Source organism: Arachis ipaensis, chromosome B5, assembly GCF_059453495.1.
Source record: "Arachis ipaensis isolate K30076 ecotype BB chromosome B5, ASM5945349v1, whole genome shotgun sequence".
NCBI lineage: Eukaryota > Viridiplantae > Streptophyta > Magnoliopsida > Fabales > Fabaceae > Arachis > Arachis ipaensis.
Genome location: NC_142440.1, coordinates 71769324 through 71783390, shown reverse-complemented (window position 1 = coordinate 71783390; position 14067 = coordinate 71769324). Strand labels below are relative to the sequence as shown.

At 38.8% G+C, this 14067-nt stretch overlaps 1 non-coding gene across 1 annotated transcript; it reads right to left on the bottom strand.

Moving 5' to 3' along the window:
* Positions 1–215: 215 nt before the first annotated feature.
* Positions 216–323, bottom strand: LOC148564604 (small nucleolar RNA R71). The gene has a single exon (XR_015885337.1). It is a non-coding gene; the product is annotated as a small nucleolar RNA R71 (small nucleolar RNA).
* Between the last annotated feature and the right edge of the window lie 13744 nt (positions 324–14067).

Sequence of the window (14067 nt, the reverse complement as noted above, 5' to 3'; positions counted from 1 at the left end):
ATCCTTTTCAGTTCTTAATTGAATTCTTGCAGATATGTGATACTGTTAAGACCAATGGGGTTGATCCCGAGGTCTACAGGCTTATGCTTTTCCCATTTGCTGTAAGAAACAGAGCTAGAATATGGTTGGACTCTCAACCTAAAGACAGCCTGAACTCTTGGGATAAGCTGGTCACGACTTTCTTAGCCAAGTTCTTTCCTCCTCAAAAGCTTAGTAAGCTTAGAGTGGATGTTCAAACCTTCAGACAAAAGGAAGGTGAATCCCTCTATGAAGCTTGGGAGAGATACAAGGAACTGACCAAAAAGTGTCATTCTCACATGCTTTCAGAATGGACCATCCTGGATATATTCTATGATGGTCTATCTGAGCTATCAAAAATGTCACTGGCCTATTCTGCAAGTGGATCCATTCACCTAAAGAAAATGCCTGCAGAAGCTCAGGAACTCATTGACATGGTTGCTAATAACCAATTCATGTACACTTTTGAGAGGAATCTTGTTAGTAATGGGACGCCTCAAAGGAAGGGAGTTCTTGAAATTGATGCTATGAATGCCATATTGGCTCAGAATAAAATATTGACTCAGCAAGTCAATATGATTTCTCAGAGTCTGAATGGAATGCAAGATGCATCCAACAGTACTCAAAAGGCATCTTCTGAAGAAGAAGCTTATGATCCTGAGAACCCTGCAATAGCAGAGGTGAATTACATGGGTGAACCCTATAGAAATACCTATAATCCCTGATGGAGAAATCATCCAAATTTCTCATGGAAGGATCAACAAAAGCCTCAACAAGGCTTTAATAATGGTGGAAGAAACAGGTTTAGCAATAGCAAGCCTTTTCCATCATCCACTCAGCAACAGACAGAGAATTCTGAGCAGAATCCATCTAGTTTAGCAAATATAGTCTATGATCTATCTAAGGCCACTTTAAGTTTCATGAATGAAACAAGGTCCTCCATTAGGAATTTGGAGGCACAAGTGGGCCAGCTGAGTAAAAGGGTCACTGAAACTCCTCCTAGTACTCTCCCAAGCAATACAGAAGAAAATCCAAAGAGAGAGTGCAAGGCCATTGATTTGACCATCATGGCCAAACCTACAAGGGAGGAGAAGGACGTGAATCCTAATGAGGAAGACCTCCTGGGATGTTCAGTGACCAATAAGAAGTTTCCCTTTGAGGAACCAAAGGGATCTGAAGCTCATCTAGAGACCATAGAGATTCCATTGAACCTATTTCTGCTCTTCATGAGCTCTGATGAGTATTCTTCTTCTGAAGAGAATGAAGACGTTACTGAAGAGCAAGTTGCTAAGTACCTTGGTGCAATCATGAAGCTGAATGCCAAATTATTTGGTAATGAGACTTGGGAAGATGAACCTCCCTTGCTCACCAATGAACTAAATGCATTGGATAGGCAGAAATTACCTCAAAAGAAATAGGATCCTGGTAAATTCCTAATTCCCTGTAACATAGGCACCATGACCTTTGAGAAGGCTCTGTGTGACCTAGGGTCAGGAATAAACTTAATGCCACTCTCTGTAATGGAGAAACTTGGGATCTTTGAGGTGCAAGCTGCCAGAATCTCATTAGAGATGGCAGACAACTCAAGAAAATAGGCTTATGGACAAGTAGAGGACGTGTTAGTGAAGGTTGAAAGCCTTTACATCCCTGCTGATTTCATAATCCTAGACACTGGAAAGGATGAGGATGAATCCATCATCCTTGGAAGACCCTTCCTAGCCACAGCAAAAGCTGTGATTGATGTGGATAGAGGAGAGTTGATCCTTCAACTGAATGAGGACAACCTTGTGTTTAAAACTCAAGGATCTCCTTCTGTAACCATGGAGAGGAAGCATGAAAAGCTTCTCTCACTGCAAAGTCAACCAAAGCCCCCACAGTCAAACTCTAAGTTTGGTGTTGGGAGGCCACAACCAAACTCTAAGTTTGGTGTTGAACCCCCACATTCAAACTCTAAGTTTGGTGTTGGGAGGTCCCAACAATGCTCTGATTATCGGTGAGGCTCCATGAGAGCTCACTGTCAAGCTATTGACATTAAAGAAGCGCCTGTTGGGAGGCTACCCAATGTTACTTAACCATATCTATTTTATTTTCTTTTTGTTATTTCGTGTTTTATTAGGTTGATGATCATGTGGAGTCACAAAAACTACTAAAAAATTCAAAAACAGAATGAAAAACAGCATTAAAAATAGCACACCCTGGAGGAGGAGCATTCTGGCGTTTAAACGCCAGCAACAAGCATCTGTCTGGCGTTTAACGCCAGAAACAAGCACCAAGCTGGCGTTTAACGCCAGAAACAAGCATCCACCTGGCGTTAAACGCCAGAAACAGGCTACATTTGGGCGTTTAACGCCAGAAACAAGCAGCAGTCTGGCGTTAAACGCCAGGATTGCACAGCAAGGGCGTTTTACACGCCTAATTGGAGCAGGAATGTTAAGTCCTTGACCCCACTGGATCTGTGGACCCCACAGGATCCCCACCTACCACACCTCTTCTCTTCTCCTCCTCACACCTTTTTATAACACTCTTCCCCAAAATAACCTCCACCAATCACCTCCATTACTCCTCCAAAACCATCATACAACCCACCTACACCCACCCACTCAAATTCAAACCATCACTCCTTCCTTTTCACACATCATAACCACCTAAAACCCCATTGGCCGAACCACTCACACCTCTCCATCTCATCTATTTTCTTCTTTTTCTACTCCCTCTTCTCTTCTTTTGCTCGAGGACGAGCAAACCTTCTAAGTTTGGTGTGGTAAAAGCATTGCTTTTTGGTTTTCCATAACCATTTATGACACCTAAGGCCAGAGAAACCTCTAGAAAGAGGAAAGGGAAGGCAAAAGCTTCCACCTCTGAGTCATGGGAGATGGAGAGATCCATCTCAAAAGCTCATCACTAAGAAAAGGATGGAGCAAACAAGAGATCATGGACCTCAACAAGAGCATGAGGAAATTCCTCACCATGAAATCCCTGAGATGCCTCAAGGGATGCACTTTTCTCCACACAACTATTGGGAGCAAATCAACACTTCCCTAGGAGAATTAAGCTCCAACATTGGACAACTAAGGGTGAAACATCAAGAGCACTCAGCATTCTCCATGAGATTAGAGAAGATCAAAGAGCTATAAGGGAGGAGCAACAAAGACAAGGAAGAGACATAGAGGAGCTCAAAAGCACCATTGGTTCTTCAAGAAGAGGAAGACGCCACCCCCACTAAGGTGGACTCATTCCTTAATCTCCTTGTCTATTTATTTTACTGTTTTTCGATTTTTGAGCCTTATGTTTTATTGATGTTTGTGTCTTTACTATATGATCATTAGTGTTTAAGTGTCTATGTCTTAAAGCTATGAATGTCCTATGAATCCATCACCTCTCTTAAATGAAAAATATTTTAATTACAAAAGAACAAGAAGTACATGGTTTCGAATTCATCCTTGAAACTAGTTTAATTATTTTGATATGGTGACAATACTTTTTTATTTTCTGAATGAATGCTTGAACAGTGCATATGTCTTTTGAAGTTGATGTTTATGAATGTTAAATATGTTGGCTCTTGAAAGAATGATGAAAAAGGATACATGTTATTTGATGATCTGAAAAATCATAAAAATGATTCTTGAAGCAAGAAAAAGCAGTGAATACAAAAGCTTGCAAAAAAAAAGAGAAGAAAAATGGCGAAAAAAAAATATATATATATATATATAGAAAAAGAAAAAGCAAGCAGAAAAAGCCAATAGCCCTTAAAACCAAAAGACAAGGGTAAATAAAAAGGATCCAAGGCTTTGAGCATCAGTGGATAGGAGGGCCTAAAGGAATAAAATCTTGGCCTAAGCGGCTAAACTAAGCTGTCCCTAACCATGTGCTTGTGGCGTGAAGGTGTCAAGAGGTAAAAAGCTACAAGTCCCGCTCATCTGATTGGAGCTAAGTTTCATTGATATTTTGGAATTTATAGTATATTCTCTTCTTTTTATCCTATTTGATTTTCAGTTGCTTGGGGACAAGCAACAATTTAAGGTTTGGTGTTGTGATGAGCGGATAATTTATACGCTTTTTGGCATTGTTTTTACATAGTTTTTAGTATGATTTAGCTAGTTTTTAGTATATTTTTATTAGCTTTTAAATAAAATTCACATTTCTGGACTTTACTATGAGTTTGTGTGTTTTTCTGTGATTTCAAGTAATTTCTGGCTGAAATTGAGGGACTTGAGCAAAAATCAGATTCAGAGGTTGAAGAAAGACTACAGATGTTGTTGGATTCTGACCTCCATGCACTCAAAGTAGATTTTCCAGAGCTACAGAACTCCAAATGGCGTTCTCTCAATTGCGTTGAAAAGTAGACATCCAGGGCTTTCCAGAAATATATAATAATCCATACTTTGTCCGGGTTTATATGACGCAAACTGGCGTTCAACGCCAGTTCCATGCTGCATTCTGGAGTTAAACGCCAGAAACAGGTTGCAAAGTGGAGTTAAATGCCAGAAATAGGTTACAAACTGGCGTTCAACTCTAAGAGAAGCCTCTACAAGTGTAAAGCTCAATGCTCAGCCCAAGCACACACCAAGTGGGCCCCGGAAGTGGATTTCTGCATCATTTACTCATTTCTGTAAACCCTAGTAACTAGTTTAGCATAAATAGGACTTTTTATTATTGTATTTACATCTTTGGATCATCTTTGGATTGTCTTTTGATCCTTTGATCATGTTTTGGGGGCTGGCCATTCGGCCATGCCTAGACTTTGTTCTTATGTATTTTCAACGGTAGAGTTTCTACACACCATAGATTAAGGTGTAGAGCTCTGCTGTTCCTTGAGTATTAATGCAAAGTACTACTATTTTTCTATTCAATTCAAGCTTATTCCTATTCTAAGATATTCATTCGCACCCAAGAACATGATGAATGTGATGATTATGTGACGCTCATCACCATTCTCACCTATGAACGTGTGCCTGACAACCACTTCCGTTCTACATGAAGACGAGACAGAATGAGTATCTCTTAGATATCTAATACAGGGGACCGAGTCCGAGATATTAGAGTCTTCGTGGTATAAGTTAGAACCCATGGATGGCCATTCCTGAGATCCGGAAAGTCTAAACCTTGTCTGTGGTATTCCGAGTAGGATCTGTGAAGGGATGGCTGTGACGAGCTTCAAACTCGCGAGTGCTGGCTGTAGTGACAAACGCAAAAGGATAGTAAATTCTATTCCAGTATGATCGAGAATAGACAGATGATTAGCCATACAGTGACAGCGGATTGGACCATTTTCACTGAGAGGACGTGATGTAGCCATTGACAACGGTGATGCCCAACATACACCTTGCCATGGAAGGGAGTAGGAATGATTGGATGAAGACAGCAGGAAAGTAGAGGTTCAGGAGGAACGAAAGCATCTCTATACGCTTATCTGAAATTCTCACCAATGAATTACATAAGTATCTCTATCCTAGTTTATATTTTATTTATATTTATTATCAATTCACCATAACCATTTGAATCTGCCTGACTGAGATTTACAAGGTGACCATAGCTTGCTTCAGGCCGACAATCTCCGTGGGATCGACCCTTACTCACATAAGGTTTATTACTTGGACGACCCAGTACACTTGCTGGTTAGTTATGCGAAGTTGTGACAAAGTGTGATTCATGTTTGAGAGCACCAAGTCTTTAGCGCCATTGTTGATGATCACAATTTCTGTGCACCACTTAGTCAGGAAAAATCAAGAAGGTTGTTGGGTTGAGACAAGGGAAATTAGTAATAGGAATATGATATAAATTACTTTTTATATTAAATGGAATCAGTAATAGGAATATAGTTGAGGATTGGAGTTGTTTAGCCTTTCTGAATTAACTATGGTGTTACTGTCTCTTTTGCTTGTGAATAATCTCTTCCATGGCAGGCTGTATGTGATCAACACCATTGGCCGTGGTCATCAATCTCTTCTGCTTTAGATCAAATGCCATTGGCTGTGGTCATCCAATCTGAATGAGGGTGAAGCTCTAGCAGTTCATTCTCCTGGCGATCCTACTCAAAATGCCACAAACAAAGTCAAATCTTTCGAAGCAGAGAATGCTGCTTCTTTTGGGTCTAACCTCTACCACAGAAACAATAATCTCCCCGAAAATCGGTTGAACTAGTGTCTCGAGAAGTTCCCAACGGAATCGTGGATTAGCCGTCTGAGAGGTGTATAATCAAGCTGGCGGTTCGCGCTTTCCAGTCACGTAGTCACATGAACCCAAGTAGACACGGGTGATTGTCTGGCACGCGGTCCTAGTATGATGAACAGATCTGATTGTCACTGATCATCCTATTCAACATGTTGAAGAATGAGAATACATCTTAGAAATAAATCAAACACGGATCAAAGAGAAACAGTAATAATTTTATTAATTCATAGGACTTAGCAGGGCTCCTCCCCTCAACCTAGGAGGTTTAGAAACTCATACTGAAAGAAAATACATTGGTAAAGTGATGATGTTCGTAAAAACTCCTGGATAACATAAATCTAATCCCTTATATACTAAACAAATGACTAGTAAGGGTAAAACAGTCTTTTTAGTGCTAAAATCCACTTCTGGGGCCCCCTTGGTGAGTGTTTGGGATGAGCTTTGATGAGATCCACGTGCTATGAGGTCTCTAGGGCATTGAACGCTGGCTAGGGGGTCCTCTTTGGTCGTTTGGATGCTGGTCTCTTCTCCTTGGGCGCTGGACGCCTGAAAGGGGCAGAAAGTTGGCATTGGACGCCAGTTTTGGGCCTTCTAATCTGAAGAAAAGTATAGACTATTGTATATTGCTGGAAAGCTCTGGAAGTCAGCTTTCCATAGCCATTAAAAACGTTGCATTTGAACTTCTATAGATCCAGAAAAGCTCTTCCGAGTGCAAGGAGGTCAGATCTAGATAGCATCTGCAGTGCTTTCTCTGTCTCTGAATCAGACTTTTGCTTCAACTCCTTTATTTCAGCTAGAAAATACCTACAATTGCATAAAAACACACAAACTCAAAGTATAATCCAAAAATGTAAATTTAATACTAAAACCTATAAAAACTTAATAAAAACTAAACAAAACATACTAAAAACTATATGAAAATGATGCCAAAAAGCGTGTAAAATATTCACTCATCACAACACCAAACTTAAACTGTTGCTTGTGCCCAAACAACTAAAAAACATAGTAGGATAAAAAGAAAAGTAAGATACAATAAATTTCAAAGTTTACAATGAAGCTCAGTTTCAATTAGATGAGCGGGACTTAGTAGCTTTTTTCTTCTGAATAGTTTTGGCATCTCACTATCCATTGAAACTCAGAATGGTTGGCATCTTTAAGAACTTAGAATCCAGATGATATTATTGACTCTCCTGGTTCAGTCCTTTTTTATTCTTGAAGACAGCTTTTAGAGTCTTGGCCGTGACCCAAAGCACTTTGTCTTCTAGTATTACCACCGGATACATAAATGTCACAGACACTTTAACTGGGTGAACCTTTTTAGATTGTAATTCAGCTTTGCTAGAATTCCCAGATAGAGGTGTCCAGAGTTCTTAAGCACACTCTTTTTGCTTTGGATCACGACTATAACCGCTCAGTCTCAAGCTTTTCACTTGACACCTTCACCTCACAAGTACATGCTTAGGGACAAGTTGTTTAAGCCACTTAAGCCAGGATTTTATTCCTTTAGGCCCTCCTATCCATTGATACTCAAAGCCTTGGATCGTTTTACCCTTGCCTTTTGGTTTAAAGGGTTATTGGCTTTTTCAATCTACCCTCCTTTTTCTGCACTTTTGAGCAGTAATGGATTTTTCTCTTTATTTATTTTTTTGCCATTTTTTCTTTCTTTTCCGCATGCATAATAATTTTTTTCTTTTGCAACATGCTTTTCCTTTTTCTTTTTGCTGCTTTATCTTGCTTCAAGAATCAATTTATTTAGATTTTTTAGATTACCAATAATACGTTTTCTTTTTCTCATTCTTTCAAGAAGCCAACATTCTAAAATTCCAACTTCAAATATGCACTGTTTATTCATACATTCAGAAAATAAACACAATGCCACCACATCAACATAATTAAACTATTCTTATTATAAACTTTTCAATTCTTTTCAAATAAAATTTTCTTTTAAGCAAGGTGAGAGATATATGAAATATTTTACAACTTCAAGGCATAAATGCAAATGATCATGCAACAAGAACAAAAGAACAGACAATACACAACAGAAAATAGCAAAATAATAAAAGGAAAGGAAGTAAAACAGAACGAATCCACCTTTAATAGTGGCGGCTAGTGCTCCTCATTGAGGATCCAATGTGATGCTTGATCTCTTTAATGTCACTCCTTTGCCTTTATTGTTCTTCCCACATGGCTCTTTGCAGGAGTGATAGAAGTCAAAAAGCAAAGCTTTTGCAACACCAAACTTAAGTGTTTTGCTCGTCCTCGAGCAAATATGATAGGTGAGGAGTCTTTGGGACCCACTGGTCCTGAGAGGCTAGGGAATTCAGATTCCATGACCTCTGCATTGGTGTTTGAACGCCCAGGTTCTACTCCCTGGTTAGCATTTAACGCTAGCAACACTCCATCTGGAGTGTTCTGTTATCACTGCTTAACATTTTTGTCTCTGTTCTGATTGATGCACATGATCTTGAACCTACAAAAAAAGTAACTTAAAGAAAAACAAAATTAAGGAAAATAAAAAAATAATTAATTAAGGTTGGGTTGCCTCCCAACAAGCGCTTCTTTAACGTCATTAGCTTGACAGACAACTCCTTTCAAGGAGGAAGATAGTCATAGAGGAATAAATCCTTACTCCTTACTGGGAGCTTCCTTCCTGTGCTCTCATGGATTAGCATAAGACACTCAAGAGACAGGATCTTGTTCACTACATGAGGCAGGGTTGGGCTTGCAGGAATATGCTGGTGTCCCTTAGCACCATTTCCCTCTTCCATGGTAAATACCATGCTGAGATAAGTGAACATTACCATTTTCCATGGTGAAAAGCCTTCAGTAGGGATGTTTTTGTTTTTCCAGCCCCTAGATATCTTCTTTTTGGAGCCTTCCTCCTTTGTGGATAGTGTACATCCAACACCAAACTCACATTTGGTCTTAGGAGGGATTGAATTGGTCTCATCCAAGGGAGGAGGCTTGGATGCTGAATCCTTTATGCAAGTGCCTCCCTTGTCAGGGGGTAATGGAGGGTCAAGAACCTTGAACACCATACAGTCCTTATGCAAGGTAAACATTGTTTCTTGGGCCTCTTGGATTCCCAGCTTCTCCATTACAAAGAGTGGCATGAGGTTTACACTTGACCCTAGGTTACACAGAGCCTTCTCAAAGGTCATGGTGCCTCTGGTGCAAGGGATTAGGATGTGTCCAGGATCCAGAAGCTTCTAAGGTAGCTTCTGCTGAACCAAAGCATTTAGCTCTTTGGTGAATAGTGGAGGTTCTTTCCCCAAAGATTTTTACCAAATAACTTGGCATTCGGCTTCATGAGAGCTCCTAGGTACCGAGCAACTTGCTCTTCCCTAGTATTCTCATCCTTATTAGAAGATGAGTAGTCATCAGAACTCATGCACTACAGGAGTGTATGCAAAGGAACCTCTATGGTCTCTACATGAGCCTTGGCTTCCTTTAATTTTGGGATAGGGGTTTCTTGAGTGAGCATCGAGCACTCAGAGGGTGTGCTTTTACTGGCATTCAATGCCAGCTCTATTAGCTCTTTGGGCGTTGAACACCCATGCTGTGCACCCTTACTGGCGTTAAATGCCAGTTCCTCTATCCTTTTGGGCATTGAACGCCCAGCAGGGGTCTTGACTGGCATTCAATGCCAGGTTCCCTGTCTGGTTGGGAGTTGAACGCCCAGTGAGGGGTTCCTCACTGGCGTTCAGCGCCAGAAGTCTTGCTTGTTTGGGTGTTGAACGCCCAGCCAGTGTTCTTGGCTGGCGTTCAACGCCAGCTCTGCTACCAGGATGGGCGTTAAACGCCTAGTGAGGGCTTTTTCACTGACGTTCAGCACTAGGCTTGCTGTCTGGTTGGGCATTAAATGCCCAGTGAGATCTTCCTCACTGGCGTTCAATGCCTTCTCTTTCTCTCCAGATTTGGCCTCTGCCTAAGTGAAAGGTATCAGATTTAAACATAAGCCCAGATCATACAGGGTATTGTCAAAAATGATCTTTCCAGTAGTCTATAGGATCTGAAAGCTCCCTGGATCTGGCATCTTCCTAGGCAGCTCATTCTAGATTAGGATACTACACTTTTCAGTAAGTACCTCTATTCCATCTCCCCTCAGATCCTTCTTTTCAAAAGGCATGTCTTTTAGATAGGCCGTATAGGGTGTCCTTTTTTTCAATACCTTTGCAACAGAGATATTGACTTGCAGCTCTTTAAGGGCTGCTGGGAAATGAGCCAACTGCTCTTCTGCCGATTCTTTTTGCATGCCTAGGAAAGGCAGCTCTTGAGGCTCTTTTACCTTTGCATGGACAAGCTCTGTGGTAATCACAGGCTCCTTTTGCACACCCAGAGAAGAATCTACTTGAGGTTCCTTCTCTTCTGTAGGGGCGTGCACAATGGCAGTTTTAGGATCCTTCTGGTCCATGATTGCCTTAAGTCCCTTAGTAGCATGCTCCTGAGGTTCAACCTCCTTGGTGAAGACTACTGTCTCACCCTTTTTTAAGGTCTCCTTTCTAGAGAGCATCAGGCTTTCTGTGAGGACCCTATAGGGATGCACTTCCTCAAACAACTCAGTAAGAGGAATATTGATCTACAACTTCTTAGAGCCTTCCACGGACTGTGAGCATCGCTCATCCTTGGTCTTCTTTTTGGTCTTGTAAGGGTGTGGTACTTCAGGCTTTCTTCCCTTAAGAGTTGCGTGCAACAATGTACTTTCAGCCTCTTCTTGAATCTCTTCTTCATTTAGTTCCTCAACAGTGTATACCATCTGAGGTTCAGCCTCCTAAGTGATGATGAGAGCTAGACACTCTTCTTTAGGATTCACTTTTGTATCTCTGAGAAGAGTGTTAGGGTGTCTCTGCAGTTTCTGAGGAAGGTTCCTTTGAATGACTACATTTCACTCTTTAGTAAGAGCTACTGTCTCTACTTCCCTCTAATCCCTCTTGTTGTTCAGTATTTCCTTCATGAACTTAGCATATGAAGGCATTTGTTCAAGAGCCTCTGCAAAGGGGATTTGGATCTCCAGCTTCTTAAAAGCTTCTAAGAATTTGGCAAATTGCCTATCCTTTTCTGTTTTCTGGAGTCTTTGAGGGTATGGTAACCTGGCCTTGTACTCAAGGGCCATGAGTGGTGCAGGGTGAATGTCCATAGTGCCTAAAAAAGGGTCATCAACCTGCTTAGGAGAGGTGTTCCCAACACCGACACATGTCTGGTCTCCCTTGGGCTGGCATTCAATGCCTGGGCTACCCCCTTCCTGGCATTCAACGCCAGGAACACTATTTCCTTTTGGGCGTTCAACACCAGGGATGGACACCCCTTCTTGGCATTGAATGCCAATGACATTCCTCTTTGGGTATTCAATGCCCTTAGAGACGTCTTGGACATCAGTTTGGTGTTCCTCTGTTAGCTTTATTTCTTGTGATCTCTTGCTGTTCTGAGGTTGGGTGTTTAAAGATTTTCCCCTCCTCAGTTGAATAGCCTGGTATTCCTCTGTTATCTGCTTAGATAACTGCTGCCTTGTTTGACTCAGCTGGCTTCTACATTCCTATTAGAAGCTTGAATTTCTCGCAAAGCCTCTTGCGATTCCAGTAGTTACTGGGTAAGGGCGTGCAGTTGCTGAGTCTGTGGGCCATCCTGTTCTGGAGGGTTAGGTTCAGTAGATACTGCCTTAACCTCTCCTTTCATAGAAGTCTTAGCAGATGAGTATAGATGCTAATTAGTGGCAACTGTCTCAACAAGCTCATGAGCCTCTTCAATGGTCTTTCTCATATGTATGGAACCACCAGCAGAGTGGTCCAGAGACATTTTAGCCATGTCTGAAATTCCATAGTAGAAGATATCTAACTGTACCCATCCTGAAAACATTTCAATGGGACATTTTTTTAGCATCCTTCTATACCTCTCCCAGGCATCATAAAGAGATTCACTATCTCCTTGTTGAAAGCCTTGGATGTCCAATCTCAACTGGGTCATCTTTCTTGGAGAAAAGTATTAATTTAAAAACTTGTCTACTAACTATTTCGAAGTTTTCAAGCTAGCTTTGGGCTGGATATCCAACCACCTCTTTGCTTGGTCCTTTACAGCAAAAGAAAAGAGTAATAGTCTGTAGACATCTTGGTCTACTCCCACATTGTGTACTGTGTCAGTAATCTTTAAGAAATCTACCAGAAACTCAGTAGGTTCTTCATGTGGAAGTACAGAATATTGGCAGTTTTGTTGCACTAAGGTAATGAGTTGAGGGTTTAGTTCAAAGCTACTTGCTCTGATGTAGGGTATGCTAATACTTCTTCCATAGAAGTCAGCAGTGGAGTTTGTATAGGACCCCAGAGTTCTTCTGAACTCTCCATTCCCATTTGGGTTCATGATGAAGAAAGTTAGGAGAAGAAGAATTAAGGAATAAGAAGTAAATTATAATTAAAATATTTTTATTTTTATTTTATTAAATCCAAAAATAAAGGTTAATTAATTAAAAGGAATTGAAAATTAATTAGTAAATTTTGAAAAAGAAGAGAGAAATAGAAGAAGAAATTTGAAAATTAGAAGAGAGAGGAGTTAGTTAGAAAATTTTGAAAAAGAAGAGAGAGAAAAGAAGTAACTAATTAAGAAAGATTTGAAAACAAGATAAGATAGAAAAGATAAGATAAGTTAGGTAAGAAAGATAAGATAAGGATGTTTAAGAAAAGATAAGTTTTAAAATTAAAAAGATTTGAATTTTGAATTTTAAATTTGAAAATTAAATTTTGAATTTTAAATTTTGAAATTTGAATTTTGAAATTTAAATTTTGAATTTTGAATTTTTGAAATTGAAACAAGATAAGATAAAGAATTGAAAAAGTTTTGAATTTGAAAAGGTTTGATTTTTAAAATTTGAAATTTGAAATTGAATTTTAAAATTTGAAATAAGATAAAATAATATTTTTGAATTTTGAATTTTAAATTTTTGAATTTTAAAGAAAGATAAAAAGGTAAGATAAGATTTTGAAAAAGATATGATTTTTAAAAAGATTTGATTTTGAAATTTGAAAATTAAGATAAGATAAGATAAAAATTTAAAATTAAAGTCTAAATTTTTAATGGAATTTTCGAAATTTTTAATTAAAATAAAGATAGAAAAGATAATTTTTTTATTTTTGAATTTAATGAGGAAAGAGAAAAACAACAAAAAGACACTAAACTTAAAATTTTTATATCTAAGACTCTAAAATTTTGAAAATTAGAAGGAAAAATACAAAGAGACACCAAACTTAAAAATTTTAAGTTCAAACAAAAAGAAAAACAAGAACACTTTGAAGATCAAGAAGAACACCAAGAACAAAACTCAAAGAATTCAAAAAATACAAGAACATGCAAAAGACACCAAACTTAAAAATTTTAAAAACCAAACATACAATTTTCGAAAATTTGAAGGAAAAATACCAAAAGATATCAAACTTAAAAATTTTAAGATCAAAACAAAAAGAAAACACAAGAACAACTTAAAGGTCAAGATGAACACCAAAAAAAACACTATTCAAGAAATTCAAGCCAATAAAACCAAACAAGGGACACCAAACTTAAAATTTTTGAAAATCAAAGATAAAATTTGAGAAAATCATAAAGAAAAGACACAAGAAGACACCAAACTTAAAGATTGACACAAGATTAAACCAAAGAAACTATTTTTGAAAATTTTTAGAAAGAAAGACTCAAAATTTTTTACAATTTAACCAAGAACAAGAACAAAAGACTCAAACCAAAAACAAAGATTAAACAAAGAAAAGAAAAATATTTTTGAAAAAGGTTTTAATTTTTTTTCAAAAATAAATTAGAAAATAAAAAAAATTAAAGCTAACAAAATTAAAGAAAATACCTGATCTAGGGAACAAGATAATCCGTTAGTTGTCCAAACTC